The sequence below is a fragment of the Scyliorhinus canicula genome, chromosome 16, assembly GCF_902713615.1.
Source record: "Scyliorhinus canicula chromosome 16, sScyCan1.1, whole genome shotgun sequence".
Lineage (NCBI taxonomy): Eukaryota > Metazoa > Chordata > Chondrichthyes > Carcharhiniformes > Scyliorhinidae > Scyliorhinus > Scyliorhinus canicula.
Window position 1 is genome coordinate 67863168 of NC_052161.1, and position 21217 is coordinate 67884384.

The window sequence follows — 21217 nt, forward strand, 5'->3', positions numbered from 1 at the left end:
TTTAGCTCAGGACTGTCGCCAGCGCAAATGCTCTTCGGCAGAGACATCCAAACAACCCTACCGGCAAAGCAATTCCGAGACCCCGGCAACGCACTGGTTCTCGCCGACATGCGGGCACTATGCTCCAAACAAAAACTATACTACGATCAACATGCGATCCCACTCAAGCCACTGACAATAGTTGACACCATCAGAATCAGGGACCCAGAAGACGGATGGTCTGAGTCAGCCACGGTGATCAGGCAGGAGGCACCGCGGTCCTATATAGTCAAATCGTCTGCGGGAATACTCTTTCGGCGTAACCGCCGGGATCTATTAGAGATTCGACCCACAATGCCAGTATTTCCCACACTGGACCTGACCGAGTCCATTTGTCCGCAGGACGTTCCTCGCCACACAATGCCAGACAGTAATCATAATGACATCAAACCATCACCCCTACTACCACCGTTAAGACCCTCCAGCAGAAGCCGTAAGGCACCCGACTGGCTGGATTTGTAACGACACTTCAACACACGCACAAGACGAATATGGAAATTTCTCACGATGGACTCACAACACAGTTAATTGTTTCTGTATTACTTTTATCATTTTCACAGTGTGTAGATTTGCATATTCTCACCACTTGTTATGTACAGTTTTCTTGAGACCAGTCTAGAAAACATGTCCAATAAAAGGGGGGTGGGGGGGGGAATGTAGTGATCTGTACATACATCTGCACATACACCAGGGACTACAGACAGATGTAACAGCCACAGCATCACTACAAGGCAGCATCAAGGACAGGTATAAAAGGTCCAGCCCAAGGGAGGATCCGCCTCTTTCAGAAGCACAGGGCTAGTGAGCAGCAGCAGACAGAGACAGCTCAGCATAGGCAGTTTACCTTAGCTTCACTGGTCATATCTCTTGACTGTATTATATCTAGTTAAACTCTGGAAACAGAACGAACCCATTGAATAAAGTATTTGTGTTAACTGGAAGTCTACAATCTTTATTCAGACTTGGAGAATAACATATTCCTGAAAGTTTTCTTTTTTTTTAAAACATAAATTTAAAGTACCCAATTTTTTTTTCCTAATTAAGGAGCAATTTTAGCATGGCCAATCCACTTACCCTGCTTATCTTTGGATTATGGGGGTGTGACCCATGCAGACATGGGGAGAATGTGCAAAATCCACATGGGCAATGACCTGGGTCCAGGTTAGAACCTGGGTCCTTAGCGGCCTGAGACAGCAGTGCTAACCACTGCACCACCGTGCCATCCTTCTGAAAAGGTTTCTAAGTGTGGTAGCGAGAGGGAACTGCTGGGAGCTTTCCGGCGCTCCGCCCAGCGAGGCCAGCAATGCATTAATAGGTCCAGTTAATGAGGACCCACAAGTTTCACGCCGCAAATGAAGGCCGAGCCCCTCCCCCTCCCACCCCAGCTAACAAGGTCAAGAAGCACTTCAACTTCAACACCACTTGCACAACCCACTCAGCTCGCAGCCATGGTGCTGAGCCGCAGACCTATCAAAGCTCCAAGATGTGGTCGAGGCCAGGAAGGATATCCCGTTGTGTGTGTGTATGTGTGTGTGTGTGTGTCCCCCCCCCCCCCCCCCCCCCCCCCGCGAGGGTCCCAGAGGATGAGCCACAGGGCAGCCGGTGCCGCCTGGGATGAAATGGCAGCAGCCATCAATTCGGGAAGCGTGACCAGGAGGACTGGCCTCCGGGGTGGTAAGAAGGTCAATGGCCTACACAGGGCCGCATGGGTGAGTTGACACCCCCTCCCGCCGAGTCCATCCTGTCCCCATGTGAGCAGCCCCCCCAAACCTCCATGTGCCCCCGACCCTCCCTTCAGCCCACTCCCTCCAACTGTCCCCAACCCTTCCTTCACCGCCACCACTGTGAAGCGCACGTGCGACTAACAATGCCTTCGCTGTGTCTCTGCAAGAGCAGCTCTTCCACAATCACCAGGAGAGGGCCCAGACCGGTGGCGGATGCCGGACATAAGGATCCTCATGACCGCCAAGGACCGGACCCTGGATTTTGCGGGGGTGGTCGAGGACAGAGCGGTCACCAATGCAGAGGTTGACGCACGCTGCAGAGGTGAAGAACTACTGGGCCCCACCTGGAGGACTTGTCACATGTGAGTTGTGAATGTCATAGAGACTGACCCATCTCTCCCACTGATCAGCCGATGATGCTGGCCCATCCGGGGTAGCACCCTCCTCTGCCCCCCATGAGACCACCTCAGTGGAGAGCTCCGAGGATACCACAATCGACGTGTCACAGCTGCCGTCCCCACCCACCACCAGCGCAGAGACACACACCTCGGTGAACAAAGTTAGTAATCAGGCTTCTGGGTCACATTGCGGTGAGCACCATGCAGCCCCTGATGCACATCAGGTGGAGGCAGTTACCCCCAGGCGAGACAACAGTCGGAGGGCTGCTGGATCCCAGATCCCAGCTGGATCCCAGCCAGATACTGAGCCTATTGCCCAGGCTATCCTGAAGCTGATGGTGAGTTCGGCAGCAGTGGGGAGAATGGGCCATTGTTGCCTGTGAAACATTAAAAGACCTTCACCACATTGAGGAGACCATCACTCAGCTCTCTGCAGGTTATCATCACCCCTGCCCTTGACAGTGACCTGCTGACAGAGTCCCAGCATCCTGGTTGATGTAGCATAGACCCTGGGAGGGTGGGGAATGGAGGGAAGGGGTGGGAGGGGAGGGGACCGATGACGGACTTAGCCACGTCCTATGTGAAGAGGGTATGAGGGCTTCCCTGACCCTTCAGGCTTGCCGGACCCTCGCCGCTGCTGCCTGCCCTGCAGCCTCTGGCTGACCCTCCAGTCCCTCCCCAGGATCGTCCTCCAGCTCTCGCTGGTCTGAAACCTCCTCATCTTCCTCGCCCTCCTCCTCGGAGGTGGCACATGTTCCTTATCCCCTACCTCTAGCACATCACCCCAATGCTGTGCCAGGTTGTGGAGGACACAGCAGACCACCAAGAAGTGGCACCAGCAGGGCACCACCGGAGCGGGCGAGGCATTGGAAGCAAATTTTGAGCAGTCCGATACACTGCCCAAATGACAGCATGGGTGGCCACATGGGCCTTGTTGTATTGGGCCTCTGCATCGGTCTCTGGACTCCATCCTGGAGTCATCAGCCAGGTCCTCAGTGGGTATCCCCAAGAGCCAACTGGCCATTATGTGTGGTCCTCGGAGCTCGGGGATGTAGCTGTCATGCACATTCCCTGGGAAGCGTGCACAAACGTGCCATGATTTTCATGTGGTGGGCGCACACAAGCTGGATGTTCAGGTCCATGTCAAAGTTGATACACATTTCTGCCCTGGCAAACAGAACATCCGTAACTATTTAATATCTGTAAGGAATTGGGAGAGGGTGTTAGACTGAGAAACAGTGGTGGCTCCTACCCTGGGACTCTCCATTCCCCCATTGATCTTCCCCCACCCCTGCTCACCGGACCCCAGACCCTGTACCCCTGACACCCATGCATGACGTTACCTGGACCTGCCATTGGTCCCCTCACCGTTGCACTCACCAACCTTCCGGCCGCGGACATGACCCCGGTGCTGGGACCCAACCCCTGGGAGTTTGGATCTTGGCTGCTGTGTGTGTGGTGTTGCATGTTGCCTCCCACATTGCCAAGGAACAGTGTCCAGGCATCATGGTCTGAATAGGATGCTAGGTAATAGCTCCCACATGATGCTTGGCCCGCCCAACCACGGGAAATCACTTGGGATATGTGAAACGCTCACCTAACCACGATAGCCAATTTCAGCAGCAGACTTTAGCCGCACAATTCCGCTGGCGCACCCCCCGTCGTCAGATGTGGCATGGTTTTGTTGCTGAAACAGAACCGTGTCAGTTTGGTGTCGAACGAGCCAGTGGTCAGTTTCTTCATATCGTTTTTAAACCTTTGGACCGCCCACTTAGCCAAACCATTAGAAGATGGTTGTAGGGGTGCTGTCTGAAATATGCTTCATCCCATTGGATATCTCAAATGCTTGGAATTCTCAACTGGTGAATGGGGTCCCGTTGTTGGACACGAGGACCACGGTATTCCATGAGTGTAAAATGATTGCCGGAGTTTTTCTATTGTGGCGCTGGACGTTGTAGAGGACATTCGATGTATGTCCATCCATTTATAATGGGCATCGACCAAGATCAAATACATTGACCCATAAGTGGCCCAGCGAAGTCCACATGTAGCCGTACCCAAGGCCTTCCTGACCATTCCCATGGGTGTAGCAAGGCTGACTGCGTTAGCTTCTGATTCCCCTGACATGATGGGCACTGTTTCACCAAACCTTTAATGTTGGAATCAAGCCCAGGCCACCACCATAGCTCCTGGCGAGACTCCTGGATGACCACTGTGGAGCTCCTTTAAGATTGGGCGCTGGTCAGGGCGAGGGACAGCTACTCGGGCTCCCCACATCTTCCACGCTGAATTCGAGTTGTTTAGTTATAGAAGGGCTTCAGGTCCTCCATAGAGTGTCCTTGGATTCCGCTGCTTAGGATCACCTGGCATAGTTTAGCCAATGTGGGGACTTTCTGGGTCCATTTCTGGATCTACCTGGCTGACAGAGGCAGGGGGTCCATAACATTCAAGTCATGATGACCTCGTCCATTCTTGGTGGGGGGCGGTGTTGAGGTTTTGGCTAACAGTAGGTGACCCTGGGCGTCAGCAATGGCTATGTGCACTCCCAGGCAGTGCTCAAAGGAGTATTTGTATACTGCCAACAAGAGGGCCCAGCGTTGAATCTGAGCCGAGATAAATGGGTGGGATTGCCTTGTCTTCCTTAAAAATGTCCAACAGAGGTCAATGGTCTGTGACTATTGTAGTGTCGGCCAGAGACATATGGATGGAATTTCTTCTCCTCAAATATCACAGCCAGACACTCTTTAATGATTCGTGCATCTGCCAGGTTGGATATGCAATCGGTCACTCAATGCCATTGTTCCAACGATGGGAGAAGACTGACCCTACTTCATAGGGAGAGGCATTGCATGTTAGTACCAGTGGTCTTGTAGGATCAGAGCGCACCAAGATATTGGGCAACAGCAGCTGTTGCTTCACTTTTGTGAATGCTTTGTCCTGTGGCACCTGCCACGACCACTTCAGGAGTTCCTTTAGAAATGCAAGTGGAGGTACCAGGAAGGTGGCCAGGTTGGGGATAAATTTCCCATAATTATTAATGAGGCAGAGGAATGATTTCAGTCCCATTGAGTTTTGCAAGGTCGGTACACTTTTTATGGCCTTCACTTTGTCGTCTACAGATTGCAGGCTGTCTTTGTCGACACGGTAACAGAGGTATGTCAACTCGTCCGCCTAAAACACGTACTTTTCCTGCTTCGGGCTGACGCCTGCGTCTGTGAATAATTGCAGGACTTCCTCCAAGTTTGCCAGAGGTTTTTAATTGGTAGCTCCTGTGATTAACACAACAGATGCAATCTATCGGCCTCGCCATGCCCGACTCAAGAGGCGATGAGGCCTGTAGATTTTACCGGCCTTGAGGTGCGTCGCAAGATCGAACAAGATCTTATGCGGCTTCATGACCTGCATCCCTCCCATTGAGGTAGTGATCCAGAATTGCATATTCCAGTGAGTATTTAGTGTCACTTGAATATTTCTACACCAGATCTACCCAACGCCTGGGACCTTGCCGCGGAAACCCCGAGCTGGTGTCGTTTAGTACTGGTTTCCCCAAACGTGGACCAGGCGTGCCAACCCTTGGGGGTGGGGGCCTCCCAGGTGACCTAGGAACCCGGGTGGTCGGATTCTGGGTAGGGTGGTACCCTAGCACCCCCGGTGCCACCCAGGCATTGTGGCATTGCCAGCCTGGCACCCTGGCAGTACCACCCTGGTGCCAATCTGGCAGTGCGGGGTAGGGCGAGCTCAATGACTTATTGGTGAATTGGAGTGTTGGGGGGGTCCAGAGGCCATAGTTGGGGGGCCGAGAGAGGAGCTTGTTAGTGCAGGAAATGGGTTAAAGTGCGGTCTCAGCGGACCGTTCATCGCCGAGGCCCAGAAATGAAGCAGAGTCCTGGCTAATACATTGGTCATTCTCGCGCTGCCGGTGTCAGGAAACACCCGGCTAAATGCACTTGACACGGAACTCTGTTTCATTTCCGTTAATTTGTGCCCATTATCAAGGCACATTATCACCCTGGGGAACCCTTGAAGGATTCTATCCATTATGCACTGAAAAATGGCGCATGCCCATGAGACTCCAAATTGCAAGTGGGGGTGTTCATACAACACCTTCACAGTGTTGTTGGTGACAAACCTCCCGGATGCTGTATCGTGCTCCAGCTGGAGATATGCATATTTGATGTTCAGCTTGATAAACGTGTGGCCTCCAGCCAGGTTTGTGTAGATCTTCGATATGTAGCATGGGGTACTGATGAAGGCAGGACGTTCCGTTGACAGTCAATTTATAGTCAAAGGCGGACTGACTTGTTGGGTTTTAGTACTGGAATGACCTGTTCAGCCCATCTTGAAAACTGTACCGGGTGTGGGGGAGCCAAAGTGCTCCAGGTGTCCAGATTCGGTCTCCTACTTGGCGTGCAACGTATAATGGACTGGTCATGCCGTGAAGTATTTTGGCAGGCCCTCTGGGTCCACATAGATCTTTGCCCTTGCTCCTTTGATTTGCCAAGGACCTCCTGGAATACCTCAGGATGTTTTCCGATGACTTCATATAGGCCCCAGTGTGCATCCTGAAGGCTTGCTGCTTAATTTTTTGCATCCATTCCCTACCCAGAATCCCATGTCCTTTCATGGCTATTCGGGAAAGTCGGACCATCTGTTGTCTATGGGCGACCAGTATCTCAGTGGTTCCTACAATTTGTATGGGCTCCCCTGTGTATCTGGCTAACTTGGCCCTGGTGTCCCACAGGCACAGGGGCATAATGCTGGCTCAGAGGCGCCTGAAGATCTGGACCCCCACAACGGAGGCGGTGGCATGTCCTCTCCCATTTCCAAGGGGTGACCATTGACCCGGAGTTTAATTTTGATTGGGGGATGGGGGGTGGGGGTAGGGGGGCACGTGACACAGTGGTTAGTACTGCTGCCTACGGAACTGAAGACCCGGGTTGGAATCCCTGCCCTGGGTCACTGTCCATGTGGAGTTTGTACATTCGCCTTGTGTCTGCGTGGGTATCACCCCCACAACCCAAAGATAAACAGGTTAGATGGATTGGCCATTCTAAATTGCCCCTCAATTGGAAAAAAAATTATTGGATACTCTAAACTTTAAAAAAAAATTTTGACTGGGGAAACTTTGGGAGTGTTGATGCAGTTCGTATATTAGTTCATCCTGTTAGGGCTGGTGGATTTGCAGGGCCCAGGCTTGCGGTGGCTTTGGCTTCAGGCCTGAGTGATATGCATGCTGACAATTATGGTGGGTGGGGCACAGAGATGCTGCCGACAGTGAATCCGGTATTCCAATATGAGGGATGTCTGACACTGAGCATGCTATAGCCCATTGAACCTTGGAGTTCCTGGGCCCCTTTCCTGGCATTTTCCAGGAACAGTGCCAGGTCTATGTCTCTTTTAAGATCCAAGGCCTGTTTTTCAAGCAGTTTTCCCTCTGTCGCGACATTGTTCATCCCACATACTAGCCAGTCCCATAGTATCTCTGGCAGGGATGGCCCATACACAGTGCACGCCTAGTTTCCTGAGCCTGGTGAGAAACTCCATTAATCCTCTCTGTGGTGTCTTCCAGCTGTATTAATCCTGGAGTGCAAAAGAATAAATGATGGTGTCGGTTCGTACTAATTTGCCACCAAGTCCACCAGCTCAGTAAAGGTTTTTGAGTCCAGTGTTACTGGGTATGTCAGGCTCTTAATGGTGCTGAATCTCTGGGTGGTCAAAGAGAGTACTTTCTGTCAGTTGTCGCCCTCTGCCAATTGCACAAAATAAATAGCTCGTTGTTTTGGTGTACTGGGATCAATCCTCCACACCTGAATTACACGGCTCGAGTTTCCAAAAAGTGTCATTTCTGGGTTCCCTTCGTACATGTCTTCCTGGAGACATTTTTCTTTTAAGCAGGGCTATCCAAAATCCTATTCTTGCTCCTCATCGCCAGAACTGGACATGTAGATGAATCAAATTTATTTTAACTCCGAAGTAAAACCACACTCATGGCCTCCAACACTTGTGTCCCAGTTCGGGACTAACAGGGACTCCCAGTCTGAGTCTAGGATGGTAATTGAAAGGCTCAATAACGTCCCAGCTGATCAGGCCTCTGATGTGTTATGCAGGTTGGTTCGACGTCAACTGCAACTGGATGCAGGGAAGCTAGAAACAAGCGTCTGAGGAAGCAGAGGACCGCCTTCTTGCCCTCAGGGGTCTTCATGGCATTGATCGCCAGCACTTTGTCGGCGTCAGGTTGCACACCCTGCTGTGAAATGTGGTCACGCCGAAACTTGATAGCGGATTGACCAAACGAGCAATTGGCCCTGTTGAGCTGCAGGCCATTTTCATGAATCGTCTGGAAGACATATCTAAGGCGGGCAATGTGATCCTCGGGCGTTGTGGACCAGATGATCACGTCGTCCACATAGACTCACACCCTCTCGATGCCCTCCATCATTTGCTTCATGATGCGATGAAATACTTTGGAAGCTAATATACCAAAGGGCATGCGGTTGTCGCAATAGCGGCCGAACGGAGTGTTAAACGCACAGCTTCCGACTGGACACGTCCAGCTGTATTTGCCAGAAGCCACGGGAGGCATCCAGCTTGGTGAAGAATTTGGCATGAGCCATCGCACTGGTTAACCCTTAACGCTTCAGGATCGGGTAGTGCTCCCGCATGATGTTGCGGTTCAGGTCTTTGGGATCAATGCAAATGCGGAGTTCACCAGAGGGTTTTTTTACGCAGACTGTGGAGCTAACGCAGTCTGTTAGTTTCATGACCTTTGAGATGATGCCCTGGTCTTGGAGGTCTTGCAGCTACTTATTCAGATGATCCTTGAGAGAGCCGGCATCCGGCGTGGTGCATGGATCACTGGAGTGGCGTTCGGCTTGAGCAAAATTTTGTACCGATATGGGAGCATGCCCATTCCATCAAACATGTTGTCGTATTGTGAGAATGTCGTCTATCTCGGCCTGGAGATTCACATCGGGCGAGGCAGTCGCCGGTGTCGAGAACATGCTGTGGACTCGCTGGACTAGATTCAGGAGCTTGCAGGCTCGAGCACCGAGCAGGGATGCCCTGTCTGGCTGAACGATCTTGAATCGGAAAGTTGCCTTGATTTCCTTGTGAGATACCCCTAGCTGACATGATCCACTGGAAGCTATGGCATTGCCATTGTAATCAAGGAGTTAGCAGGCTGATGGAAGAATGCTAGGTCGGTCACGGATGCTGTCGAGATCTGACTGCAATATGAGGTTCGCAGACGCGCCGGTGTCCAGTTTAAATCGGATGCGAGCCTGGTTGACTGTGAGGATAGCACACCACTCGTCATCGGGATCCACACTGTGAATTGAAAGGCGGGTTGCAGGTGCAGTGGAGACCAGCTCACGTGTGGTTATGATGCCCACCAGATGTGGAGACTCGAGGCAGTCAGCATCGGCGTCCGTTGGGCTATCGGGATCAGAATCCTGCATGTCTTGTTGTACCGAGCGGATGCTTCTGCGCCGTATCTGGGATCACTGGCTGATAATCAGTGGAGCGGACCTGCAGCAGGCTACGTAATGGCCAGGCTTCCCACACTGTAGGCATCGCCGTCCTTTGGCTGGACATTGACGCTTTAAATGGGCGGAGCCCACAATTTGGACACGTCATAACGCTGACGTCAGCGTGTTCCGTGCGCCACCGCGCATGCACAGTGCGGTCGGCCGACGTACGCACCTGTGCATTAGGGTATTCGGCCTCGTCGTCCACCCGGTCATGGCGCGCATGCGTAGGGACCCGGGAAAAGCGTGCAAAATGGCCTCTCTCCTCGATACTCAGGCCTTGCATTTTTGCAATGGCCTGCGGATTACAGAGTTGCCACCCACTCTGTGCGGAGTCTGCACGTCCTCCCCGTGTGTGCGTGGGTTTCCTCCGGGTGCTCCGGTTTCCTCCCACAGTCCAAAGATGTGCGGGTTAGGTGGATTGGCCATGCTAAATTGCCCGTAGTGTCCTAAAAAGTAAGGTTAGGGGGGGTTGCTGGGTTACGGGTATAGGGTGGATACGTGGGTTTGAGTAGGGTGATCATGGCTCGGCACAACATCGAGGGCCGAAGGGCCTGTTCTGTGCTGTACTGTTCTATGTTCTATGTTCTGCCTCGTGGGAGGCCAGTTTTGCATTTTCTGCCGCCCTGATGCGGGAGTAACGATTCTTGCATGCTCATGGACTACGCACATCTCGATAGCAACGGAGAGGGTTAGCTGTTTGATTTTGAGAAGCTGCTGCCGCAGGGATCTGGAGTGGACCCCGAAAACGATCTGATCCCGGATCATGGAATCAGCCGTCGAGCCATAATTACATGACTGCGCCAGGATGCGGAGATGGGTTAGGAAGGACTGAAAAGGTTCATCCTTACCCTGAAGCCTCTGTTGGAAGATGTACCATTTAAAGCTCTCATTCACCTCAATGTCGCAGTGGCTGTCGAATTTTAGCAGAACTGTTTTAAACTTTGTCTTGTCTTCGCCATTGGCAAACGTAAGTGAGTTGTAGATATGGATGGCGTGATCCCCCGCGGTCGAGAAAAATAGCGCGATCTTCCTTGCATCCGGTGCTGCCTCGAGGTCAGATGCCTCGATAGACAGGAGGATCTTTTGCTTGAGGATTTTCCAATTGGTGGCGAGGTTGACGGAGATGCGGAGCTGCGGGGGAGGCTGAATGTTTTCCATTCCGCTGGATAGCCGCTTGCTGGTCGTTGCAGATTCACTCGAGGCAGGTTCGGCAGGATTAATAGACTCTGGTACCATGATGTGTTAGACAGGTTGGTTCGACATCGACTGCAACTTGATGCAGGGACGCTGGAAACAAACGTCTGACACAGGAGATGATCCAACACTGTTATATTTAACTATGAACTGCTGTACATGTTCAGCTGTGGGTTGACACTCTACTAATCCTACTGATGACCTCTTACTCGCTCGACCAGACTTACTAGCTACCACATGGCAATAATGTCCACTGACTTGTGCACTCTGACTGTCTCAGTATCTGGGTCCCAAAAAGAGCAGGAGTCTTAATGCCCTGTGAGCTTTATAGTGGTGGTGTCCTGTCTGGTGATTGGTTGTTCTGTGTTGTGTGTTCATTGGTCATCCTGTGTGTCAATCACTGCCTGTCTGCATCTCATTATATACATGGGTGGATATTATGACAGCCTCCACCCATTACCATGGGAACTCATACTCAATGAGCCCCACGGGGAGATCAATGAGTGATTCCTCATGAGGGTTATCACACAGCCAATCTGAGTGGGTGGCAACTCTGTAGTCCCAGCAGCCGCAGAGGCAAGTGGCAGCCATTACTGGAACATGTGAAAGTGGAAGCACGGTAGCATTGTGGATAGCACAATCGCTTCACAGCTCCAGGGTCCCAGGTTCGATTCCGGCTTCGGTCACTGTCTGTGCAGAGTCTGCACATCCTCCCCGTGTCTGCGTGGGTTTCCTCCGGGTGGTCCGGTTTCCTCCCACAGTCCAAAGATGTGCAGGTTAGGTGGATTGGACATGATAAATTGCCCTTAGGGTCCAAAATTGCCCTTAGTGTTGGGTGGGGTTACTGGGTCATGGGGATAGGGTGGAGGTGTTGACCTTGGGTAAGGTGCTCTTTCCAAGAGCCGGTGCAGACTCGATGGGCTGAATGGCCTCCTTCTGCACTGTAAAATCTATGAAATTCTATAATTCTATGAAAAGTGATTCCCAAGGAGAAGTAAGATGGATCCATGGCTTAAAAGGTAAATCAGAAATTGCTATCAAATAGGGATTGGAGACCTTAGTAGAATGGATGTGGATGAGCGGAGGTGGTTTAAAGATTTTAAGGATTGCACAAAGGGGGGAATACTATCTCGGTGCCCCAATGGGCATGGGGACCTCTCAAAGAAGGTGCCCTCTCTTCTTTCCTGCCTCAACCCCAAATTGCAAAGCTGCAGGCTACCCTCCTTCCTTCTGCTTTTTCCAGCCCAACTTTCTTTCGTGGGGGCAGCGCAGTGTCGCAGCATTTATTGCCCATTCCTAATTGCCCTTGAATTGTGTGGCTTTCTGGGCCATAATCACAGAGCATTTGTTTGAGAGTCACCCACATTGCTGCTACACATTGGAGCAGCAGGGTGGCCCAGTAATTAGCATTGCTGCCTCACAGTGCCAGGGACTTGGGCTCAATTCTGACTTTGGGTGATGGTGGGGCGTTTCCACTTTCTCCCCGTGTCTGCGTGGGTTTCCTCTGTGTGCTCCGGTTTCCTCCCACAGTCCGAATATGTGTGAGAGTTAGGTGGATTGGCCATGCAAAATTGTCCCTTAGTGTCCAAAGATGTGCAGATTAGGTGGATGGGCCATGCTAAACTACCCCTTAGTGTCCAAAGGTTCATTGGGGTTGCAGGGTTATGGGGATACAGTGGGGGAGTGGGCCTAAGTAGAGTGCTCGTTTGGGGTGTAAGAACAGACTCAGTGGGCCAAGTGCCTCCTACTGCACTGTAGGGATTCCATGGAGGAGGAGGCAGTCCTTACATGGCCATTAAATGGCAACTTAAGGATTTCAGTTGGCCTCAGTATAATGGACTACCTAATTCTTACTCCCCCCCCCCCGCACCTCCCCTTTAAATGTACTGGCAGTGGGGGCTGTAAAATTCACCTTTATAGTTTTCCTTGTCTCAATTTTTTTTCTATTCTCTTTTTATGTAGGCGATCCATTATTTCCCCTGCCAAGATGTTAAGCCGGCTGGTCTAAAATTCCCTGGACATAAATACTGGAATCACATTAACTATCTGCCAGTCATCGAGCACTATTCCTTTTTCTGCAAAAAAATATTAAGTATGTACAGTCATACCTCTTTTCTGTGTTCCCTAGATTCTACTAAAATATGTGGATGCAATCAATTTAGACCATGGGCTTTTATCCTCTTTGAGTTTGTTTATTTTATTCAATACTTTCTCTTTAATTATCTCATTGCTCAACTCATTATTCAGTGTCATGTCCACCTGTTCTATCTCCCTGGTAATTACTGAAGCAAAATCATTATTTAATATTTCTGCCATCTCTCTATCGTTACCTGTGGTGTTGTACTGTCTCCCCTTAATAATCTGACTTCCGTCACAGCCTTCCTTTTTATTGATGTGCTTGTAAAATATTTCACTCTTTTGTTTGATGTCCTTAGATAGTTTTTTTTTTATAGCTCCTCTTTGCCTTCCTAATTGTTTTTTTACTTCTCTGTTAGTATCTCTGCTTTCCATTTTATCATGCACTCCTCTGCTGTCTGTAGATGTACAGCTCTTTCCCAGGCCTCATGTTTTTCTTTATGTCCTTATTCACCCAGGAGTCTCACTACTGTTTAGTTTGTTCTTTCTTTTCAACTGAATAGATCTTTCCTGTGCTCTGGACACTCTTTTAAAGGGCTCCTGTTATTGTTTACCAATATTGTTCACCATTTTATTTTAACAAGTTCTAATCTCAGCCCTTCAAAATCTGCTTTTCTTCAATCTGCTGAACTGATTTTCATAATACTTGTATCCTTCTCAATCATCAGCTTAAAATTAATTACATTATGGTCGCTATTACCTCGACGTTTTGCTACTTATACTTCTCTTATGGGTTCTGGTTCATCTCTTATTGCTAGATTCATTAGTGTTCGGGAAAAATAAATACTTTAAAGTAAGTTATACTTGATATTAGGTGTGTTAGGAATAAGGTTTTAAGTTTAATTTATACTTCTACAGTTACATGTTAAGGAGATTTGAGTTTTAGTTTCACTTTAAAAGAGGCCTGTATTTTAATGAGGGTTTTTACAACTCTAAAACAAACGCAGGGTATTAAACTTGGGCTATTTCCCAGCAGCCAGGAACCAAAGAGGAATGAAAACAGTTTGAGTTCAGTTAAAATAATGTAACCTCGAAGTAAGGAGCTTTTCACAGAAGCTGCCAGAAAAGACAGGAAAATGCAAGGGACAGAAAGCAAGTCCCAAACTGAAGAATTGTGGTAAACCACTGTTACACCTGTATTAGGTGATGTAAAGTAGGACCTGTCCTACAGCTTCGCAGGTAGCCCCTGCCTGCTGGCTCCGCCCAGTAGGAGGAGCATAAATATGCGTGTCCTCTATTCGGCAGCCATTTCGCCAGCTGCTATGGGAGGCCACACATCTTACTGCAATAAAGCCACAGTTGTATCCAACCTTAGTCTTTGTACAATTGATCGTGCATCAATTTATTGCTGCCATCTTGTCTTCTCCACGGGGCATGGATGCCAACAGCATTCCATGAACTGGGCTCGTCACGCTCTCCATCCTCTGACGCCAGCTACGACCGACCGCAGCTCGCCTCAGTGACGATCGACCAGTCTCGTCCGCACAACCTGGCCACCGCTTCGACCAGTGTGAGAATCAACGGTCACGTGACCTCTTGCCTGCTGGACTCCGGGAGCACAGAAAGCTTCATCCACCCGGATACGGTAAGGCACTGCTCCCTCACGATCCACCCCGCCAATTAAAGAATCTCCCTGGCCTCCGGATCCCATTCCGTCGCAATCCGGGGGTTCTGCACGGTCACTCTCCCGGTCTAGGGCATAGAATTCAGCGGCTTCCGCCTCTACGTCCTTCCTAATCTCTGCGCTGCACTACTACTAGGCCTGAACTTCCAGTGCAATCTCCAGAGCCTTACCCTCAAAATTCGGCGGGCCCCTACCACCCCCCCTCCACCCCCCACCCCCCTCTCTGTGTGCGGCCTCGCGACCCCAAAGGTCGATCCGCATTTCCTCTTCGCAAATCTAACTCCGGATTGCAAATCCGTTGCCACCAGGAGCAGACGGTTAAGCACCCAGGACAAGACTTTCATCAGGTCCGAGGTCCAGCGGTTGCTTCGGGAAGGCATCATCGATGCCAGCAACAGCCCTTGGAGAGCCCAAGTGGTCGTCATTAAAACTGGGGAGAAGCACAGAATGGTCGTGGACTACAACCAGACAATCAATTTGTACATGCAGCTCGACGCGTACCCCCTCCCACACATATCTGATATGGTCAATCAGATTGCGCAGTACCGGGTCTTCTCAACAATAGACCTCAAATCCGCCTACCACCAGCTACCCATTCGTAAATCGGTCCATCCATACACTGCTTTCGAGGCGGACGGTCGTCTCTATCACTTCCTCAGGGTTCCCTTCGGCGTCACTAACGGGGTCTCGGTCTTCCAAAGGCAGATGGACCGAATGGTCGACCGGTACGGTTTGCGGGCCACCTTCCCGCACCTAGACAACGTCACCATCTGCGGCCACGATCAGCAGGACCACGACGCTAACCTTGCCAAATTCCTCCACACACTCTCCTCAACCTCACCATCAACAAGGAGAAGTGCGTGTTCAGCATGACCTGCTTCGCCATCCTCGGCTATGTGGTCCAGAATGGAGTTCTGGGGCCCGATCCCAACCGCATGCGCCCCCTCATGGAGCTTCCCCTCCCCCACTGCCCCAAGGCCCTCAAACGCTGCCGGGGTTCTTCTCCTACTACGCCCAGTGGGTCCCAAACTATGCGGACAAGGCCCGCCCACTCATACAGTCCATCCACTTTCCCCTTACGGCAGAAGCACAACAGGCCTTCGCACGTACGTGAGCTGATATAGCCAAGGCCAGGATGCACGCAGTCGACGAGACACTGCCCTTCCAAGTAAAAAGAAACGCATCTGACGTCGCACTTGCCGCCACCCTCAATCAGGCAGGCAGACCCGTGGCATTCTTTTCCCTCCCCCTTCATGCCTCAGAAACTCGGTACTCGTCCGTCGAAAAAGAGGCCCAAGTTATCGTTGAAGCTGTGTGGCATTGGAGGCATTACCTGGCCGGCAGGAGATTCACTCTCGTCACTGACCAACAGTCGGTAGCCTTCATGTTTAACAACACGCAGCGGGGCAAGATCAAAAATAATAAAACCTTGTGGTGGAGAATCGAGCTCTCCACCTATAATGACGTGATTTTGTATCACCCCGGAAAACTCAACGAGCCCCCAGACGCCTTATCCCGAGGTACATGTGTCAGCGCCCAAGTAGACCAACTCTGGGCCCTATACGACAGCCTTTGTCACCCGGGGGGTCACATGATTGTCCCACCTTGTAAAGGCTCGCAATCTGCCCTATTCCGTCGAGGAAGTACGGACAGTCACCAGGGACTGCCAGGTTTGTGCGGAGTGCAAGCCGCACTTCTCCCACCCGGACCGTGCGCGCCTGGTGAAGGCCTCCCGCCCCTTTGAATGCCTCAGCATGGATTTCAAAGGGCCCCTCCCCTCCACCAACCGAAACACGTATATTCTCAGTGTGGTCGATGAGTACTCCAGATTCCCCTTCGCCATCCCATGCCCCTATATGACGTCTGCCACCGTCATCAAAGCCCTAAACACAATCTTCGGGTTCCCCGCCTACATCAACAGTGACAGGGGATCCTCATTCATGAGTGATGAGCTGCGTCAGTTCCTGCTCAGCAGGGGTATTGCCTCCAGCAGGACGACCAGTTATAATCCCCGGGAAAACGGGCAGGTAGAGGGAGAACGGGACGGTATGGAGGACCGTCCAACTGGCCCTACGGCCCAGGAACCTCCCAGACTCTCGCTGGCAGGAGGTCCTCCCTGACGCACTACACTCCATCCGGTCACTACTGTGCACCGCTATGAATAACACACCCCATGAGCGTCTTTTTGCCTTCCCCAGGAAGTCCACATCCGGGATGTCGCTCCCAACCTGGCTCGCAGCTCCAGGACCGGTCCTGCTCCGTAGGCACCTCCGACTCCACAAGGCGGACCCGTTGTTGGATAGGGTGCACTTTCTCCATGCCAACCCCCAGTATGCCTATGTGGCGTACCCCGAAGGCCGCCAAGATGCTGTCTCCCTCAGGGACCTGGCACCAGCAGGTTCCACCCATACATACTTCTCCGGCCCGGCGCCACCCTCACCTCCCCCGGCGCTCCCAACATTAACCCCACCAGGACCATCCCTCCTTGCCCTGCCCACGCCAAAGGATGAAGAGGATTCCGGCACACTCCCGGAGTCATCCAACATCTGGCCAGCATCGACATCGCCACCACCGCTACGTCGCTCCCAGCGGAATGTCAAGGCACCAGACCGGTTGAATCTCTAACTGGCACCGGACTTTCAAAGGACATTTTTTGTTTCCCCTGATGAAACACTGTACATAAATTCACTACTGTATGTAGTTCTCCACCATCCCCGCAGGACTCATTTTTAACAAGGGGTGAATGTGGTAAACCACTGTTACACCTGTATTAGGTGATGTAAGGTAGGACCTGTACTACAGGTTCGCCGGTAGCCCCTCCCTGCTGGCTCCGCCCAGTAAGAGGAGCATAAATGCATGTCCTCTATTCAGCAGCCATTTTGCCAGCTGCTGCGGGAGGCCACACATCTTATTGCAATAAAGCCTCAGTTGTATCCAACCTTAGTCTTTGTACAATTGATCGTGCATCAAGAACAGAAGAAAGTTCCACAAACGAGAAAATGAAGTAAAAAGAGAGTTCCAGGAAGACAGCAAAGTCAAGGAACAAAGAACATGAATCTTGGGAAAAGGCTCTGTTCAGTGAAGTTCAACGTGAGGAGCAGAGAGAGACTCCAAAAAAGGGAAAAGCTGCAGGAAGCAGACAAAAAGTGAAGTGAGCTTGCGAGAAGCCAGAGATGGAAAGTGACCCAAAGTTTGGGGACACCTTAATATAGCCTGTGAAGCAGTTCTGTTCTGTTGGCACAGCTGGGTATCTGAGAGATTGTATGTAAATGAAGCTTGAATGCACGTAATATTGCGAACCCAGGCCAGACCCCAACAATGGTTAGGATACTAGAAAGAAATCCAGGCCCGGCACCACTGTGGTTCGCATTGTTGCTTCACAGCGCCAGGGTCTCAGGTTCGATTCCTGGCTTGGGTCACTGTCTGTGCGGAGTCTGCACATTCTCCCCGTGTGTGCGTGGGTTTCCTCTGGGTGCTCCGGTTTCCTCCCACAAGTCCCGAAAGAGGTGTTGTTAGATAATTCGGACATCCTGAATTCTCCCTCAGTGTACCCGAACAGACACCAGAATTTGGCGACTAGGGGATTTCTACAGTAACTTCATTGCAGTGTTAATGTAAGTCTACTTGTGACAATAAAGATTATTTTTTGAAAAAATGTGCACCAGTTGCCACAGCAGCTGGGAGATCTCCCAGGCGATTGGAGACCCCCCTGGTCTGCAACATAACCCCTATGTGTCTATATTCCAAGCCTCTAGATATAAAGCCTACCATTCCATTAGTCTTTTTCACTATTTTCTACCCTTGTTTGTGGCATTTTAAAGATCTATATATTAGGTTTTGTGTAAAAACTCTCTGGTAGCACTTCTGAGGTGTTAGATTGCATAACTGCAGAAATGAGTCAAGTGGGTAACAATGGCAGAGTAATTTAATGGGGGAACTTACACATAAATTGGGAGAGGCAGACAAGCACCTGTCAGAAAGGTAGTGACTTTCTGGAGTGTGGCCGAGTGCATCAGTCTATTCTAGGTGCAAAAAGGGGACAGAAAATCTTACATTTTATTGTCCACATGAACTCTTACCAACATTACAGATGCACCATAGAAAGCATCCTATCTGGCTGCATCACAGCCTGGTATGGCAACTGCTCGGCCGAAGACAGCAAGAAACTTCAGAGAGTTGTGAACACCGTCCAGTCCATCACATGAACCTGCCTCCCAACCATTGACTCCATCTGGACCTCACGCTGCCCCTCTCGATGGTTTCCCCCCCTGGTGACAGAGAATACTATGCTGACGACCGCAAGGAAGAACTCCACCACCAGCTGAACTGTATTACACCACCCCAAGTCACCCCAATTCGAGTGTCCCTTTTAGTAAATGAGCACCCCATAGACATGGAGCTGGACATTGGCGTAGCTGTGTCCACCGCACATTTGAGGGCCTCCACACCAGCCTCCACAACTTGATTATCGGCGACACCTACACCAGAGAGCTGTTGACCACTGAGAGCACCGCCGAGGTACCAGTGACTTATGGACACCAATCCGCTAACCTGCCATTAGTGGTAACTGGGGTGGGGGACCAAGTTTGCAGGCTGGGACTGGCTGTGCCATTTGAAGTCGACTGGCAGAGGGTACGCCACAGGAACCCACAAGGATCCGAGGGGGTCCTGGCCAGATTCCCCGAGATCTTCGTGATGGACTGGGGGCAATCAAAGGGGCCGTGGTCCGAATCAGCGTAGATCCGCAGGCATAACCTTGTTAATTCCGCGCCCACATGGTTGTTAGACGTATTCAATGCTGTGGTATGAAGGGACAAAAGTTCTGTTCCTTTTTCACCAACACACCTTTATTTCTCCCAACAGACTATGCACAAAACTCTGCACATCACCAGATCCAGAGGCCACCTGAAGCCCCTTTACATATCAGTGTCAATCATTGAACATTTAACACAAATGAGACAATCATTGAACACTTAAAATAAATGAGACAACTAATTGCAATGTCTCTTAACCCATTAACTTAATAATGGTCCCCTATGCATTGCTGCTAAATTTGCCATCGATGCCGCATTAGACTGGTTCGAACATTTAGGAATCATCTGCCCCATACAGTTCGCCGATTGGGCTGCCCCGGTCACGCTGGTGCTCAAGACAGACGGTTAATTGCGTCTGTGCGGGGACCATAAGATGACTGTGAACCGCATTTCCCGTTTGGACTGATACTCAGTACTCCGCATGGAGGACCTCTATGCAAAGCTGAGCAGAGGATGAACGTTCACTAAACAGAACATGCGTAATCCATATCTACAGCTAACACTGTGCCTGGACTTCTGTCGGTTTGACACTGTGAACACCCACACGGGTTTACACCAGTATATCTGGTTGCTGTTTGGGGTCTCGTCCGTGCGATGTTCTCTGTTTTGTAGATCAGGGTGTCTTGAGTACATAGTGTTGAACAAAGAACATCCAGCTAAGTAAATGAACAAAGCTGATTTATTTATACTACTTAAATAAGATTCACACAAGTCCCAACGTAAAAGTTATTGTATTAAAATATACAATATCTCTAACTACAGAACTCTACACTATGCAACTAATCTCTCTCACGCCTAAACACATTCTCCCAGAGTCCTAAAAATCACATGATATATATATGCCTGCTCCTTATCCCATCTGGTGGTGAGAAGTATTAACATCAAATTGTTAACCCTTTGTATTCCTTACAATATACGTATTGCTACAGTCCGCATGCACAGGTCTCCAGCATGTGATGGAGAACATCTTGCAGGGGTTACCCCAGATGGCTGTCTACTTGGACGATGTCCTCATCACTGGGGCACCCAACCGGGAACATATGCCGAACGTGGCCGACATCATCCAGAATTTTGGGCAAACTTTGTGTGGGAAAAATTTGTTTTTTTCTGTACTTGAGGTCGGGGTACCGAGTGCACCAGAACTGGTTGCACCCTGCAAAGGACAAGGTGTGGAAGATGAAACAGGTCCCGCCCTGGCGGCCAGGCAGAACTGCGCGCTTTCCTTGGACTGGTGAATTGTTACGAGAAATTCATCCCGAACCTGACAACGCTCCTCAGTCCCCTCCATCTCTTGTTGAAGAAGGACCAACTATGGAACTGGACACCATCTCAACAGTGGGCATGCGACCCAGTCGAACAGCAGCTGTCACACGAATGCATTTCTACCCCGCCAAACCGCTGCTGCTGGCATGTGACACACCCCTTACGGGGACGCATGGTTGATGGATCAGAACGACCGATCGCATTCACATCCTGCGCACTCGCCGACGCTGAGCACAACTATGCGCAGATCAAAAAAGAAAGGTTGGCGGTCATCCTTTGGGGTCCGTAAGTTTGATCGATACGCTTCCGCGCACATTTTCACACTGACCACAAACCGTTATTGGACCTATTCAAAGAAGACCAAGAAATTCCCCCAATTGCATCCACCAGGATCCAGCATTGGGCCCCATTGCTGGGGGCATTTGATTACAGCTTGGGAAACCACCCCGGTGTGACGATCCCGCACACAGATGCGTTAAGCCACTCCCCCCCCCCC